We start from the raw sequence: 14,357 nt of genomic DNA on the forward strand, positions 1-14,357 counted from the left end.
GACGTGGAGGTCCTGGATTCCATCCCCGGCTGGGCAAATTAAGGTTGGTCTTAATTGGTCTAGGTCTGGCTGGTTACCACTCTACCGGCAAAGACGTACCGCCAAGCGATTTAGCGTTCCGGTAAGATGTCGTGTCGAAACCGAAAGGGGTGTGGATTTTCATCCTCCTGCTAACAAGTTGGCCCGCTTTCATCTTAGATTGCATCATCACATACCATCAGGTGAGATTGTAGTTAAAAATGCCGCGTCCTGTGAAACGAGTACACTTGTTACAGGGTTTTAAACAGGGCATTTAAAAGGGAGAAACACACAATGGGCAGTGAGTTCATGCAATGCATTTGTTTGTTTACGGCTGTATTGTTCTAATTTTCGGGCCTGCCTTTTCGTCGGTAACTCCAGACTTTTAGCACTTGTTTAATTTTGATGGGACTTTTCTAAGTACAATACTATTTTATTTTAAGATAATGTTAAGCTATGACAAGCGATGTGACATCGCTGTAAATTCCAAGTAATTCTAATGAATACATTGTAATAAAACTTGCTAAAGGCGAGTATTACATTGACGAGTTTAAAATAGCGGAATCACACCCTTGGTGAGTGATTACAAACCAATGCTCTTGTACTATCTTATTAGACACCGCTTTGTCAAGTGACAGAGACTTTATTGATGCGAACGTATTAAAAATGATTTTAGTAATAAATCAATGTAATTACTTTGTTTATTTTGATTAATTAATCTACAGTTAATAGTTGCTGATCACTAGATAAAATTATTTCAAAACAAATTTCTTTTAATATAGTTTTGTGTGGTTATATATGTTAAAGACTGGGAGTTTTTGTTTTATTCTTTACAAGTTAGCCCTTGGCTACAATCTCACCGGATGTTAAATGATGATGCAATCTAAAATGGAAGCGGGCTAACTTGTTATGAGGAAGATGCAAATCCACACCCCTTTCGGTTTCTACACGACATCTTTCCGCTAAATCGCTTGGTGTCTTCGTCGGTACGGTGGTAACTAGCCTCGGCCGAAGCCTCCCACCAGCCAGATATGGATCAATTAAGAAAACCCAAGACCTAGCCATGGATCGGATCCAGGACCACCGTCTTGTAAATCCACCGAGCAAACCACTGCGCCACGGAGGATTATGTTTACGAAACTAAAAGTAAGGAATGAAAAAAAAATTAATTGACATAGAAGTAAATAGAAACAGAAGAAAGCATCTATCATATTCGTATAACGTATTCTATACTAAGTAATACTCGTATTATATAGATGTAAAGTTTGTGATCATGTAGGGGATAATCTCCGGATCTAATGAATAGATTTTAAAAATTCTTTTACCATTAGAGAACCACGTTATTTATATACGTGTGTATTATAGTGTCATAAGCTATATTCTATCTCCGTAGACACTGGAACGTGAAGTACGAGCGTGAAACCGCGGCTCGTCTACTAGTATTGTACATATTTTTCAAAAAGTCCTCTCTCCTTGGAGAGTGAATGTTAAGCTTAGACCAACCACGCTGCTCCATTTTTTTGATGTTTGGTGGGCTATCATTATTGTATCGCCATCATCATTAACATTCATTATTAATCACGGGTCTCCTCTCAGAGGGGATAGGCATTAGTCCACCACGTTGGCCCAATGCGGATTGACAGACTACATAAAGAGAATTAAGAAAATTTTCTGGTATGTAGGTTTCCTCACGATGTCTTTCCTTCACCGTTTGAGATACGTGATATTTAATTTCTTATCTAAATGCACATAACTGAAAAGTTGTAAGTGCATGCCTTGGACCGGATTCGAACCTACGCCTTCCGAATCGAAGGCAGAGGTCATATCCACTGGACTATCACGTCTATTGTATTATTAAGAGTAAGTATTCAATATTTGTTTTGAAATCAAGATTGGTATTAATGGTATTGCTAGTTTATGTTAGTAAAACTATAAAATTTTGCATAAATGAATTATTTCGTAATACCCTAAGCTAATAGGTACCTAAGCCTGATGTCAGTGAGCCTTGGTGCTAACCTAGATATCCAGGCAATTGCCTCGCCCGCACTGGCATAGGTAATTGGACAAAATGGCTATAAGATTGCCTATCATTTTCCCCTCGGTCGATTTCTAGGCAATTCATATACGTACCTACTGAATGCCCACTTCTTTGTCATCCTTTTATGTTCCCGACATGCTTAATACGGGGAATAATTATTATAAACGCAAAAGTAAGTTGGTTTGCGGCGTTTTATCGGTTTAATCAGATTTTTTTTGTATTTGAAAAGCTACATTGTCAGCGAGTAACACATGCTGTATTTTATCCCTCAGGAATGGGAACTACATTCCTCGGCTACCGCTAGTATACAATATACCTAATATTCTCAAAGACTTACGAAATGGTGTGATTGATGCATTTCCCAAGGAAACTCCGGTTTTGGAGTGAAATGTACGAAGAGGGTTTTCTGTTGGATTTGGATGTTGGTATCTACACTTCAAAAAGAAAAGTTATGTCTTTTACTTGTCTGTGAAATCTGTGAATCTGTTTGTGGCACCTAGTTTTACATGACATGACATGGACATGACAGGACATGACATGACATGTGGAATGTTCCCATGGGAATAGAAATTCCCATTCCACAACAGGCGCAGATCACAATGTAGGAACTTCCTTACGAGGTACGAAATGAGATATGTTCCTACCGTGCATTGCTAGTTGATGCCATTAACATCAGATGAGCTATTTACATCATCTAACACAAGTATGTAAAAAATAATTAGCAACATGATAGATCGTCGTATATTATGATTATTATAATTATAATTATAAATCATTCTTGCCGCAAGCATAATGCTATGATTTGGTGTCATAAGATCATCGGTTGGCCTTGGCGCTGCTTTGCGAAATGCGAACTGTAAGATTCTACGCGCAGCTAATGGTAGGGCCATGCTGTTGAGAGGCAGTTTCTTTGTATAGCTCATATACAACATTTTTGTCTAACTACTCAGTCAACGAATCAGTTAAAAATAATTTTGCGAGTTGGCTGCTTATCATTCCAATCTATAATTAAGAAATAAGAACCATTAGCTATTATTAATGACTAGCTGACACCGCGCGGTTTCACCCGCTTGGTTCCCGGTCCCGTAGGAATACGGGAATAATATATAGCCTACAACCTTCCTCGATAAATGGGCTATCTAACACTGAAAGAATTTTTCCAATCCGACCAGTAGTTCCTGAGATTATCGCATTTAATCAAACAAACAAACAAACTCTTCAGCTTTATAATACCTATTAGTATAGATATAGTTTGGACACGAGTTTTTTATGGCTTAAGGCTTGCTTTACTTGATTTTGTAAGAACATCCTTGTGGGGTCGATCAATATAGCGATTTTCGGTGAAAGGTCTCTATTCAATCACCTAAAACTCTTCAAAACTATATGAAATTAGTGCTACGTTCTTCTTCTTCTTGATGTAGCGGCTTAGCGCGAAGTCCCTTTATCATGTTGACCGCTTGCAATCTATTGTAATCGCCACTGACTATATTTCTCCTCCAATACTGCAGACTCATTCAGTATCTTTGACGTATGCGAGTTGACATATACGAAGTTGAGATTTTATGTAAAAATGTCATCCAGTGCTTTTCATCAGGTTGATAATAAAGACCAAAATAGCGAATAGGTTGCCGCCAGGTACAACAGCAGTTTCTTGACTGGGATGTGTTTTACCTCCTTCGGATTTACTATGAAATGTATTAGGTGGAGGTTTCGTATATATATTAGAGCTTAAAAAAAAAATCTATGCAACTGGCATAGAATTTTTTTTTTTTAAGAAATTAAATATCACGTGTCTCAAAAATCTGTAAAGGAAAACATCGTGAGGAAACCGAAGAGAATTTTCTTAATTCTCTGCGTGTGTGACGTCTGCCAATCCGCATTGGGCCAGCGTGGTGGACTATTGGCCTAACTCTTATTCTGAGAGGAGACTCGAGCTCAGCTGTGAGCCGAATATGGGTTGAGAATGAGTTGCATTCATTTGCAGAGGTGTTTCCTCTGCTTATTGCTACGTTATATCAGCATCATTATCAGCTGATGGACGTCCACTGATGCACACAGGCATATTTAAGGACTTTCAAACAACACGGTTTTGACAGTGCCGTAGCTAGGTAACCAAGGGCACCGGTGCAAATGAAAACATGGGACCACACTATTATCTAAAGTTTCATTTTCAAAGTTCAGTTCGAACGCGATTTTCTGGTAAGGATTCGAGCTTGAGGATCACGGAGTATTGCACCGCCTAGCCCCTTGGTAGTTACGCCATTGGACTTCGAGCCCCTTGCATCTAGTGGATACCTGTAACCCGCTTGATATCATCCGGCGACCTAGGGGGTAATACCAATACTTGCTTGCCGGTGCGGGGTCGCCATGACGCCTTGGGAGTTGGACTCCATAGTTTATATAGGCATGTTAAACTCATACCAACGTTCTAGCAAAAGCGGTGACAAGTCAGTGAGTGGCTAATAGCATACATAATGCGCTGAGTAGTTGAGTAATTAACTCGGCCTTTCACCCGCGGCCTAGGGAACAATGGTCGCGACGTCACGCGCGCAAACGCATGGAAAATATGAATATTACACATTATGAAACTAAATGCAACTGAAACTGTTAACAGCGAGCAAGCTTTAGCGTTTTATTACTATTGTTATGGACTAGGGTTCGAAAATTGGGAATTAAACACCTGGTGACGTGTATGAGAATTTATTCCACTCCTTAATCCGAGTATCAATACACACTTCCAAACGTAAGCATAAGTAAAAAATCGATTCAGTAGTTTCGGAGCCTATTTAAAACATACAAACAAACAATTAAATCCTTACTCTTTATTATATACAGTAGAACCTGTTTAATACGATTTCGCAGGGACTCAACTATAAACGCGTCTTAGAAAGCGTATTAAAGCGGTACTTAAAGTAATTACTTATTCTTGTATGGCAAAAAGATTTGGATGCATTAGCAACATCGATCTCCTATATGAGGTCAATGATTAGCAATTACGAAATTTTCAATTAAATTTTAATTTTGCAGTGCGTCTTCTAAATTTTTAGTTTAAAATTGCATCATGTCAAGGATCGTTTGCTGTCAGGGTCTTTCAGTTGTTTAAAATATCAGGATATTTTAAACAACTGAAAGACCCTGACAGCAAACGATCCTTGACACTGCAAAATTAAAATTAAACTAAACTATTAGACTATTAGACTATTAGACTTGTCCTGCAACCTTGTTTAAAGACCTTTATGATGTCCTGATCTATTTGTTGTAATTTATTAGTAGCATTTGGAATAACACGCGTGTGACATGTATGCGTATTAAACGGGATGACGAATCGTATTATGCGTTAGGAAATGTATGAAAATATGTTTATTATGCGAGAAATCGTTTTAAGCGTAATCGTCTTAAGTGGGTTCCACTGTATATGTACATACATTTTTGACGGCCTCCGTGGCGCAGTGGAATGCGTAGTGGACTTACAAGACGGAGGTCCTGGGTTCGATCGGCTGGGCTGATTGAGGTTTTCTTAATTTGTCCAGGTCTGCCTGATGGGAGGCTTCGGCCGTGGCTAGTTACCACCCTACCGACAAAGACGTACCGCCAAGCGATTTAGCGTTCCGGTACGATGTCGTGTACAAACCTAAAGGAGTGTGGATTTTCATCCTCCTCCTAACAAGTTTGCCCGCTTCCATCTTAGACTGCATCATCACTTACCATCAGGTGAGATTGTAGTCAAGGGCTAACTTATACAGAATAAAAAAAAAACATAATTATTAGTATAGATTAGTTTATATTGATGATGGAATCGCAAAGTGGTTGGCCTCTAAAAGTTTTGCTTCGAAATTTCGATCATACAGCTTAGGTGTGGAACGCCCTTCCGGCTTCTGTGTACCTAATCGGCCTTTTAAACATTTTTTTTTCAATACATATCAAAATTAGGTTTAGTTTACAATTTTGAAACGTTTGACTATTTGCAAAGTTTCTGCCACCGGTTCGAAAGGTAGGTTCTGCTGAGAGCCGGCAAGAAACTCAACAGTTGCTCTTTTTATTGGATTATACCAATGTGCTAAGTTGAATGCCTTTCTGGCGCAGTTGGTAGTGCTGCGGTTGTCAATAGAGAGTTCCAGGGTACGAGTCCCAGTTCAGGTCAATTTAGAATTTCATATATGCTTAATTGACTCAGGTCTGATCTGGTAGGCTTTGGTCGTGACTAGTTACCACACTACCGACAAAGACGCGTACGTTACCCGCGTATGTAAGCGATTTAGCGGTATGATACCGCGTAGAAGCCGTCAGAGGTCCATACATTAGAATATACTTATACTCTTAGTCTAATAACTTATTAGTTACTAGCGGACGCCCGCGACTTCGTCCGCGTGTAAATCAATGGAAACTTCCAAGCCCTATTTCGCCACTTTAGGGGTAGAATTTTAAAAAATTTTGAATTACCTACATTATATTTCGTATTTTTTATGATTTATGAACAAATTTTTAAAATTGTAACTCTAAAAATGAAGGACTTTCCATACAAACTTTCAACCCCTATTTCACCCCCTTCTCATTTTATTTTCGCAATACAAAGTATCCTATAACCTTCTCCGTATTGATTTATTTATTAAACATGATTTCACAATAATTCTTTTTACAGATACACGAAATTAGAAGGCTTTAAAAAACATAATTCAAAAGATATCTTGTGACTTGGACAACCGCATCGTTATTAAGGTAGCACGTCAATAAGTTACTTAATTTTATTACGATGACGTCAAAATATGACCTTACATTTTATTATTAATTATGTATCATTTTTTGTATCCGATTAATTGGTTTTTATAAGGTATCAAGCAATGCGGGAAAATCTACGGATAAGGTACTATGGATGCTGACTTTATCATATACATGTGAAAACTTTAGAATACAAGGTTCTAGGTCCGGGTCAATGATATTTTGTACAAGAGATGGGCATCAAAACTGAGGCGGGCAAATATTAATGTGGAAAATTTACTTAATTTCATTTAGTCGCGTATTAAACAACTAACGTTATTTAAACAAATAATACCAAAATATCGTCTACAATATCGAGTTGTGTGTTTAGGAAGTGTAAAAACTAAGAGTTGCTAAATTCGGATGAGTTTTTGCAGTGATTTTGTAGGGACGTAACCTGTCTATAGTATGAAATTATCATTGGTTCGGGCTATGTAAAAACTTTTTCTTTCTTTTAAGATTTTTTTAGTAAAAAATCTGTAGTTGGGAAGTTGATACTGTACACCGTCCGTGCCTCGGAGAGCAAGTCAGGCCGTCGGTGTAGGTCATATCATTAACACCTTTTTATCTTTTTTTTTATTCTTTACAAGTTAGCCCTTGAGTACAATCTTTGGTGGTAAATGATAATGCAGTCTAAGATGGAAGCGGGCTAACTTGTTAGGAGTAGGATAAAAATCCACACCTCTTTCGGTTTCTACACGACATCGTACCGGAACGCTAAACCGCTTGGCGGTACGTCTTTGTCGGTAACTAGCCACGGCCGAAGCCTCCTACCAGCCAGACCTGGGCCAATTAAGAAACCTCAACTTGCCCAGCCGGGGATCGAACCCATGAACTCCGTCTTGTATATCCACCGCGCATACCACTGCGCCACGGAGGCCGTCAAAAGACTCAAGATTTGTTCTTGTGTTTGCTGTAGGCTCTATAATGAACCACAGAAGTTTTTCGGAGTATTTAGGTGAGTACAGAATGTCTGCCATAGTTGTGTCTGAGAGATAGATGAAGGATGACTCAGGGGCGACGTCAGCGACCTGGCGTCGGAGGTGGCGATGTAAAACAATTCCTTCTCTAATACAGGTACGTACTAAGTTCTTAGGGTAGGCAGTGCATTTATACTTCTAAGAGCTGCACGACTGGGGTATGTTACGATTTACCTCAATGCAAAGTACGTATAATTAAAGCATTTCTAACTTAACGCTGAATCATAAAGTGCATGACAGCATCGGAAATATTGCTGTACTTTTTGAGCGATTATGAAAAAGGATAGGCTCTACGTTTGCACAAATAAATTATATATGTTACCTACTACCTAACTGTTGGAATGAATACGCATACAAATCATTGGTATGTACAGAATATATTTGGACAATACCTGTATATAACGTCGGCCTAGATGTGATACCTCGTAACTAACAATTTTTGGTAAAAATTGATTTTGATGCAGAAAGCTTCAAACAGCTTTTCCGGTGGTAGCCAGTAAATATCTTGTAGTACATACATTAAAAACGTTTTTATTCGCATAAAACGACTTTTAGTGATACCTAAAAGATGTTTCTCGTCTCTCTTGTAAAGTTCGTCAGTTTGCATTTACGAGCTCTCACATCTAGACCGACGATATGTATGTTTTCTGTGACAATACACACCACTACTTAGCCCTTTTTTTATACGTGGGGAAATCCTCATGGATACTCTCTCGCCACGGGGACGCAAGAAGGTTATGTCGGACTTCAACCGACTAAAACCCCACGGTGTTCCAACTCGCCGCCTGATGACTGAGCCACGGGAACATTTCATACACAACCGCAACCCAGCCAGCGACACTCGTAATCAAGCTCTCCTGTTGTGAGATCACTTCGGGAACATTAAAAATGTCTACAACTTGAGGATTTATGTCCGGTGGGCGACAGATTCCCCGTATCTATCACCCGGAGGTACTCGTCAAGGAAGAGGCGGTCGCGAGAGGTCCGCCTTCGTCCTACTCTTCTACGGCGGATAGGATGACACTCCAAGTCAACCTCTCTTAACCTTTCCGTCGCCTCCTTTTGTGACATTACAATCTCACAGAAGGAGGCTACAGCTTCCCAGGATTTTTCATTATTCGTCATGGCTTTTATGACGCTTGACAGCGATAGGTCTTGACCAATTGCAGCTACGAGTGCCTCGCGTTTCCCTTCCCAGCTGGGACCACTACTTAGCCCTAAAGTAATTACTTTAGGTATAGTAAAAGCATGTAGCGTATGTTATGGGTACTAAGATAGCTGATTTCATTGCATACATTTATATACTATCTACATATAAATACTTATGTAACTAACACGACACATAGACATGGAAAACCTTCAAGTTTTCTCAGGATATTTTCCATCAATGTTGAAGTAGGTAAGTGATGTTTAATAGCACACAGTCTTGAACGAAAGTTCAAGTAACTGTCCATAGAGTACATAGAGCATGGTTTTATTGCAGCAGAATAACGGTGATAACCATTATACCTGCTTCAATCCAAGCTGTTAAAACATAGTTCTACGATTCGTTAGGTATTAAATTTTTATGGGAGAGATATTAAGCAGTTTTTTTACTATATGAAAATAATACTTCTGTTATTAAACTTTTTTCGTGATCAAACACAAAAAAACAACTACATTTAAGGACATTTTTATTCCTGAAAAAAGCATAGTACCCGCGTGATTTGCGAAAATAAATTCACGAGAACAAAGTAGTAAGTGTATTTTCAAGAATTAAAATGTGGGATAACCGCTGATTTTGGCAATTCTTGTGTCATGGTATTCAGAAAATATCTATTGAAACTATTTGAAAAATTAAAAATAAATTGTAATTATTCTAAACAAAAATTGAAATAGAGAATGTCATCTTTTGTTATTAATATTCAAAAATCTATAAAAGGGGGCCGTGATTGTAAGGTAAAATAAGGAAATAAAATATGTAATGTGTTTGTCTTTAGTATTTTCATTTCATTTGCTTAGTTCAGAAAACCTTGCTCTATAACTATAACTGAGAGTTCCTGGGATAGACTCCCAGTTGGATCAACTAAAAATTTAAAACGACCTCTAAAGCGCAGTTAAGTTGACTTACTATAAAACAGAAGGTTTTGGAGCTTGACATTTAGCTTGGGTCAACTAAAACTTTACAACGACCTCCATAGCGTAGTTGGGTATTATTACTTTAATAAATAACCACAGATTTAAAGAATAATAGGCAAATATTTAATAGAAAATAGGCATTCCACAAATACAAATTCTTGAAATACAAATATGATATTATTTTACGTAGGCAATTGTTGTTAGTGTTAAATCTTAAAATACAAATTATTAAAAAAGATTGTATATGCGGATCAAGGATACGCATGACGTTTGTTTTTTTTATGGATTTCACCGGCCGGCGGTCTCACCGCGCGACTTGTGAAGGCTCATTCTGTATCATTCTCTATTCTGTGTATATAACCACCCAAAAGTTACCAGCACGGGACAAACTACCGGAAATGACACCGCCCCAGCGCTGGAGGAATCTAGCCCGCGCAGAGGCACTCAACAAGCAAACTTTAACTCATAGACCTAGATGCCTCAGCCCTGGAAGGGGCTGGAAGAAATCACCAGGGGAGCAAGTTCCCCAAGAGACCAATCCTCGAGGCCTTTCGGGAGGAGATGACCCTAATAATCCTGTACTTTACCGAGCGATACTGTTAATTGATTATGAAAGACGGCTAAAACTCACGTGATATTAGGTCGGAGTATGCCCGACTAGTTTCGAAGTCATACGGGGCCCTTAGTCATGAGCTGGTTCTTGCATCGCGGCACGATCCAGACTGACCGATCCGACGTAATATCACGTGAGTTTTAGCCGTGTTTCATAATCAATTAATACGAATAACACTCAGGATAGTTTAAATTCTAAAAAAGAGCGATACTGTATTCCACTTGCTGCTCAAGTCCACTAAGGACTGTATTGTGACTTTTACGACGCTTTAATACTGTACTTTATAACAGAACGGTCTAGGTTCGATTCCCACTTTGGGTCAGCTAAGGAAGTAAACAGCCGTAAAAGTAAAGTAAGAGCCTTGATAGCCCAGTGGATATGACTTCTAGCTCCGTTTCCGGAGGGTGTGGGTTCGAATTTAGCATGCACCTCCAACTTTTCAGTTGTGTGCATTTAAAAAAATTAAATATCTAGTGTCTCTAACGGTGAACGAAAACATCGTGAGGAGACCTGCATACCAGAGAATTTCCTTAATTCTCTACGTGTGTGAAGTCTGCCAATCCGCATTGAGCCAGCGTGGTGGACTATTGGCCTAACCCCTGTCATTCTGTGAAGAGACTCGAGCTCAGCAGTGAGACGAATATGGGTTGATAACGAACGAAGGCAGTAAAACTATGAAATAAATATGTACCTCTTTAAATTTTCTGGTTACAGAGCTAAGGGGAAGAAAATCACTATGTAATAATTAGTATGAATATTTATTATCAGTTGAATTTAAGTACATAATTTATTTATACTTTTCATAAGTTTTTTTTTAATAATTCTATTCACCTTCTTTATCATTAAATGTTAAAAGAAAAAAATACAAAAGAGGTCATAGAACTTTTGTGCACTTAACTATAGTTGAGCACGAAATAATCATTTCTATAATAGCATAACCAAGGAGATGTTTTGTCTAGAGCGCCCATTCAGTATTTGCAAAGAACATTTTACGCTAGCAATTTCGGACCATGAGCGGGGAGGCACACTAAGTTACTTCGAGTTCTCAACCTAAAATATTAATTATTATTATTTTACTAACTGTTTATAAAACTGTTGCCTACAAAATCGTTTGCGTAAATTTTTATTGTAATAGTTGACGGAACATTAACAGATGAACCATGTGATATTTATTGTTAAAACCACAGCTATACCATGGAAAACACAGCAATACAAAAAAAATCAAGCCCCATTGATCGTATAAGCGCAATTCTTCTCAATTGCAATTCTTATCTTGTTTTTTTAAAATCTTTTTTCTTTCTATCTCATAATAATTAGTTAAATAAATAGTTCAGTTATACTCTTTTGTTCCTTGTTTTGCATTTGACTGTTTACATGATTTTTAGTGTGTGTTGTATGCACAAGTTAGAATCTGAAATTCATCAAGACAAAGCCATTAAATTTAAAATTAAAAGGTGCCAAGGGCGAAAGCTAGAGTAAATGATTTTTATAATAAGCTCGATTTGGATTAGCCAATCTCTAGAGGTAACAACATATCACGGGAAACAGACAACGAGATAAACAAAAGTCATAACTGTGTTTATGGTTAACAATTTATTTAATGCACTCTTATTTCCAGTGAAATTCAATGGTACAGACGTGAACAGTTTGTCTGAGCTTGTGACTGTTCAATGGGACCATTGTAATAGAGCGGGACCACTCAGGCACTTAGTTAGTGACTCCTATTTGACGGCACTCCGGTCTCCGGCAGTATGGGCCCTGCCTTGAATCACGATAGTCGGTTCAACGTCATCGCGAGTTTTATGTGCATGTGATACGTACGTAAACGTTCGTTTGAATTTGGAATTTATAGGTGGGTTGAACTTTTTAATTTTTTTTTTAACTTTACATGCAAAGATCGTAATTAATACAGCTTTGGACAACAATATTAATGTTATTTTAAAATTCTTGGATTTACTTTTTAGAAATTACTTATAAACGTTCAAAAAATAAATTTGGAATTTATAGAGGTTGTTTTAAGTATATATATATTTATTTATATAATTAGGATTTTTTCCAACTGTTACAACAACAACCTAAAATATAGTTAAGACATTTTGAAATTATTGAAGCCACTTCGAATTTATTGACAAGTTTACGTCCCAGTTACACCGAGAGAACAATAGAACAAATATTTAGGACAGATTTAAAAGAACATTTAAATAACCATTATTAACTGTTCGGAAACAGTCTCATTATTTAAAAAAAAAACTATTGTCTCTGCTCTTTACATACCAATAAGGTGCTAAACTGTTGAGTGTTGCATAGCTGCATTATGAACGAGGCTCTTTAGATTCTAAGCTACTACTATTAAAATTACCTAGATAATATCACTTAGACAAGGTATGTGATGCCTAAACAAACAAGCAAACAGAAAAACACAATTAAACATCGGAAACTTTTATTTTCAATTACTGGGAGTGGGAACTTCCCAAATCCGATATTAGCCGCTGATAAGTTGCACTGATTTCAAGTAAGAAAGGAAAGCTTTGTTCCCGTTACCGTCGAAATACGGGAAAAAAATATTATCTGCACTCGGGGATAGTGTAGTTTCCCAACAGCGAAAGAATTTTTCTAATCGGTTCAGTACTTTCAGAGCCTATTAAATTCAAACAAACAATCAAATCTTTATTCTTTATAATATGACTATCGATAATAATCTTAACGAATAAAATAAAGTAGCTTCCTTAAACTTTAAAGCGGACTCAGTTTAAACTCAAATTATGAATGAAAAAATATTTCATTATTGTTTACGTTCTAGAAACAAGTTAGTTTAATGAAATACCTTCCTTTCCATTATAGTACAGATTCAGTCCCTTGATAGCCAACCTTTTTGACATGTTTCGCTGTATTTTTGGGTTCATTACATCAAAAGGAAAAAAAACGGAGCCATTATCATTTTGTTGTTCGTCTGTATGTCTATCTGTCTGCCTGTCCGACTGTCTGTCAAGCCCTTACAGTAATCAAGATTCTTTATCTCGAGGACACGTGGAGGTGTTGACTTGAAATTTAAGCCATATACTCGTCAGTCCATTGAACCTGTAAAAATTAAAACTTTCAAGTTACCGTAAAAAACAGTCATTTGTTTACAAAAAACGTTATTTCGACACTCATGGGAATCATAATATAGAGTACTTTCCGTTGACTTAACTATAATGCGAGTAGTACCATCCGATATCACAAGTATATACAAATATGCAAACCATACATTTCTAATTAAAAAAAATAATAGTCTTTATTCAAAACACCTGATTTTATACTTAGGACGGAACCCTCGGTGGTCGAGTCCGACTCACATTTGTTCAGCTTTTTTTGGGTACCAATAAATAATGTAGTACAAAAATATTATTTTGTTTTTATTTTATTTGTAGTTTAGTTCAGACATATATCAGAGAAAATAGCGTTCAAAAAAGTACACTTGGTTTTAAATGTGTAAATTATTCGAGTTTGAAAAAATCCTAAATTATGCACCGTTTGATTAGTTATTATTTTATTTAAATTCCTTGTTATTTTTCAAGGTTTCTTTTGTATAACGAATTAAACAAAGCGACTAAAATAACAAGGACTAGCTAACATTCTCGTGTCTACCTACCTAAACACGAAATGCAAGGCAAACATCAATTGCACCAAGGTGTACGTACCTAATGATACACGGTCATAGCCTCAAGGCACTAAATTTATAATACTTCTCCAAAACAGATTATAAAAACCCAATTAGGTTTGGATCCGTGACCATTAGTAAATTCATGATGATAGAGGTATCTAAAACCTACGTAAAATAAGATACTTACCAGGG

At 37.3% G+C, this 14,357-nt stretch overlaps 1 protein-coding gene across 2 annotated transcripts in view; it reads left to right on the plus strand.

Annotated features, from left to right (window-relative positions):
- Positions 1–12,216: 12,216 nt before the first annotated feature.
- The window catches only part of LOC112048724 (ATP-binding cassette sub-family G member 1), a 44,590-nt gene continuing 42,449 nt past the window's right edge, over positions 12,217–14,357 (plus strand). The window contains exon 1 of one of the 2 annotated variants that reach the window (XM_024086378.2): positions 12,217–12,374. The gene's annotated coding sequence lies outside the window, so the exon portion shown is untranslated. The remainder of the gene's footprint in view (positions 12,375–14,357) is intronic. The other variant, XM_052883590.1, reaches the window with a different exon arrangement.

This window comes from Bicyclus anynana, chromosome 9, assembly GCF_947172395.1.
Source record: "Bicyclus anynana chromosome 9, ilBicAnyn1.1, whole genome shotgun sequence".
Taxonomy (NCBI): Eukaryota; Metazoa; Arthropoda; class Insecta; order Lepidoptera; family Nymphalidae; genus Bicyclus; species Bicyclus anynana.